Source organism: Neovison vison, chromosome 3 (assembly GCF_020171115.1).
Source record: "Neovison vison isolate M4711 chromosome 3, ASM_NN_V1, whole genome shotgun sequence".
NCBI lineage: Eukaryota > Metazoa > Chordata > Mammalia > Carnivora > Mustelidae > Neogale > Neogale vison.
In genome coordinates, this window is record NC_058093.1 from 128,819,187 (window position 1) to 128,823,446 (window position 4,260).

The following is a 4,260-nucleotide window of genomic DNA, read 5'->3' on the forward strand; positions in this document are numbered from 1 at the left end:
ATAATAAAATATTTCCGGGAAGGAGGGAGAAACAAAACTGCTTAATAAAATAGATTCCCTAAACCCAGGGTGGTTTTACTCTCACAAACCCTCTGTCCTTACATCAGCTTTGTTTTGTTCTGCTTTTTCAGTGTTGCATAGACTTACATCTTCACAGAAGACCTGCATGTTTTTTTAATAATTATTTGTAAATATTTTTTTCTTTTCTTTTTTTTTAACCTTTTTTTTTCAATTTATTTATTTTCAGAAAACAGTATTCATTATTTTTTCACCACACCCAGTGCTCCATGCAAGCTGTGCCCTCTATAATTCCCACCACCTGGTACCCCAACCTCCCACCCCCCACCACTTCCAACCCCTCAGATTGTTTTTCAGAGTCCATAGTCTCTCATGGTTCACCTCCCCTTCCAATTGAGTGAAATAAGTCAAGCAGAGAGAGTCAATTATCATATGGTTTCACTTATTTGTGAAGCATAACAAATAGCATGGAGGACAAGGGGTGTTAGAGAGGAGAAGGGAGTTGGGGTAAATTGGAAGACCTGCATTTTTTTAAACACCATACCGCAAGTCTTGAGTATCAGCTTTTCTACTCTGCTCACAAACACTATGTCTCCCTATGAAAAGAAACAAACATGGCTTCATTTGCAAAAAGCTCTCCATTTTTCAATTTATTTTTATTTTTATTTATTTTTTTTTTAAGATTTATTTATTTATTTGACAGACAGAAATCACAAGGAGGCAGAGAGGCAGGCAGAGAGAGAGGAGGAAGCAGGCTCCCCACTGAGCAGAGAGCCCGATATGGGGCTCGATCCCAGGACCCTGGGATCATGACCTGAGCCGAAGGCAGAGGCTTTAACCCACTGAGCCACTCAGGTGCCCCTCCATTTTTCAATTTAAATAATTTAAAGTCTCTCCTATTTTCTTAACATGGTTAATGTGGCCACTAAAATAAGATCATCTTTTAAAACTTGAAGATATGACCTAGGTCAAATTAATAATAGCGACATTATTTTTTTAAATTGTTATTCAAATACCCATCTTTCATTTTAGTAAAAGATTGAGATATCGTTTTTCAGAATATGATAGCTTATCTGGTAAAGGTATGGAATTCAGCTTACTTACAGATATATTCTTTAGAAAATTACCACAAAGATAATTTGAAAGTGACTTAAAGTTATTTTGTAAAACATGCTTAGAATGTTTTCTTACCAAAGACATGGTCCTCTCTGTTTCCTGTTTCACACTCTCTTGTTTACTTTTCCAAGCACTATGTTGTGTACATTATTTAAATTTCAAGCTCATTTTCAAATATCTAAGGCCATAAAAATTTAACTTGGCCAAGCTGGTTGATTTTCACAAAATTTTATCTTTATGTACATAGCAAGCACTCTGAGGTTCTCTAAATAAGCAGGACGATACTATATCATCAAAGATGTGAACATCTAAAGGTTGAGCAGGCTGTATGGATGTAAGATTTCTTCCATGTAGAACACCAAAATTTGTGCTAGTTTCTGCCCTTTAATTGAACATCCCACAAGGCAGCTCCTTACTTCTCTATCTTTATCGTAATGAGACTCCTTTATCAATATTTTCCAGTGTGTTTTCTACTTTCCTGCTATGCCCATGTTAGCAGGATTAAGTGAATGAGGTATAATAATATGAATGTGTCTATTTAAACCCAGGCTTTGGTTGGGTAACAAGCCTGCCATCCATTCCCTAAATTATACACATACTCCAGCCTCCCCCAAGCCCAGCCAACCAGGGATATAGTCTCCATAATTATGGTTTTGTCTCTTTGAGTGTATGGTACTAATAGAATTATACATAGATAAACATTTGAAACTGGCTTCTTTCCCACGGAATATTATCTTAGTGATGCAGCCAGCTTCTATATCCCAACAGTCTTCTCCATTTTTTATTAGTCATCCATGGTTTAGCTGTTTCATAATTTATGTATCCATTCACCCACTGAACCACATCCAAGTTGGGGCACCTGAGTGGTGCAGTCTGTTGAGCTTCCAACTGTTGGAAAATCAGCTTAGGTCTTGATCTTAGGGTCATGAATTCAAGCCCCACAGCAGGGACCATGCCGGGCATGAAGCCTAGTCAAAAAATAAAAAAAAGGCCAAGTTGTTTCCAGTTTGGACAATTGTGAACAGAGCTCTATAAAAGGTAAGTGCTGGTGTGAACATAATTTTTATTTCTTTGGGCCAAATACTCAGGAGTGAGAATTTTGGTTAACATAATAATTATATTTTTAACTTCATAGGAACTGACAAATTATTTTCCAGGTCGTAAGCATTTGCACGTCCATCAGCAACGTGTGAGCGTTCGAGTAGATCTGTGTTCTCGTGAGCGCATCCTATGGCCCGTGTGCTCTGGTTCAGGCATTCTAACCGGTGTGGTGGTGTGCATTATCCTGGTTTTAATTTGCATAGCCATAGTGGTTAATGATGTTAAACATCCTTTCAGGTGTTCTCATGCTTTTCATATATACTGTTTGGTGAAATATTTAATTTTTGTTTTTGTTGTTCATAGATTAGTTTTTCCCTGCTGAGTTTTGAAAGTTATTTATGTATTTTGGGTACAAGTCCACTGTCAGACATGTAATTTCCAAATATTTTCTCTCAGTCTGTAGTGAGTCTTTTAATTCTTTTAACAGTGTCTTTCACAGAACAAAAACAAAACAAAGTGTTTATATTTTAAATCTAATTTATCACTTTCCCTTTATGGATTATGCTTTCAGTGTGTCTCCATACTTTTTTGCCAAGCCCAGAATACAAAGATCTTTACCTATGCTTTCTTCTAAAAAATTATAATTTCACGTTTTACACTCAGATATATTCTCTGTTTAGAGTTAATTTTTGTGTAATGATAATGATGAATACTTAGGTCAAGTTCCTTTCTAAAATTTTTTTTGCATATGGATGTCCAAATGTTTCAATACAGTTTGCTGAATTATATTCTTTCTCCACTTAAAAATACTGTGTATATCTACTTTTGTCAAAAAGTGATTGGTCTTATTTTCTTTAAGATTTTATTAATTTGAACTTTCTGCCCATGGACACCGCCAAGTAAGCATCGGTAAAGTCTCCCCTCCCACTGCCATCATGTCTAAGTCAGAGCCTCCCAAAGAGCCTGAACAGCAGCGGAAGCTCTTCATCAGAAGGCTGAGCTTTGAAACAACCGATGAGAGTCAGAGGAGCCATTTTGAGCCATGGGGAGAACTTATGGACTGTGTGGTCAGAAGACACCCAAACACCAAGCACTCCAGAAGTTTTGGGTTTGTCACATTGTCCCTATGGAGGAGGTGGAGGCAGCCATGAATGTGAGGCCGCACAAGGTGGATGGAAGAGTTGTGGAGCCAAACAGGGCTGTGTCAAGAGAAGATTCTCAAAGACCTGGTGCCCACTTAACTGTGAGAAAGATTTTTGTTGGTGGCATTAAAGAAGTCACTGACAAACATCCTCTAAGAGATGATTTCGAACGGTGTGGAAACATCGAAGTGAATGAGGTCATGACTGACCAAGGCAGTGGCAAAAAGAGGGGTTTTTCTTTTGTAACATTTGATGACCATGACTCTGTTGACAAGACTGTCATTCAAAAATCCCATCCTGTGAATGGCCACAGCTGTGAAGTAAAGAAAGTGCTCTCTAAGCAAGAGATGACTCGTGCTTCATCCAGCCAAAGAGGTTGAGGTGGTTCTGGAAATTTTGGTGGTGGTCATGGAGGTGGTTTTGGTGGGAATGACAACTTTGGTCATGGAGGAAACATCAAGGGTCAAGGTAGTTTTGATGGCAGTCAAGGTGGTGGTGGATATGGTGGCAGTGGGGATGGCTAGAACAGATTTGGTAATAATGGAAGCAAGTTTGGAGGTGGCAGAAGCTATAATGGTTTTGGCAATTAAAACAATCAATCCTCTGGCCCCTATGGTCGTGGAGGACAATACTTTGCCAAGCCGTGAAACCAAGGTGGCTACGGTAGTTCCAGCAGCAGCAGTAGCTACAGCAGTGGCCGAAGGTTTTAATTACTACCAGGAACAAAGCTTAGCAGGAGAGGAGAGCCAGAGATGTGAGAGGGAAGCTACAGGTTACAATAGATTTGTGCACTCAGCCAAGCACAGTGATGGCAGGGCCTACCTGCTACAAAGACATGCTTTAGTCAATACTCATGTGCATGGGCAAAAAACTCAAGGACTGTATTTGTGACTAATTGTGTAATGGGTTATTTTAGTTTCTGTTCTGCGGAAAGTATAAAGCA

General features: G+C 38.8%; 1 pseudogene; it reads left to right on the plus strand.

Moving 5' to 3' along the window:
- The first annotated feature begins 3,110 nt into the window (after window positions 1–3,110).
- Window positions 3,111–4,027, plus strand: LOC122901892 (annotated as a pseudogene).
- The last annotated feature ends 233 nt before the right edge of the window (window positions 4,028–4,260 follow it).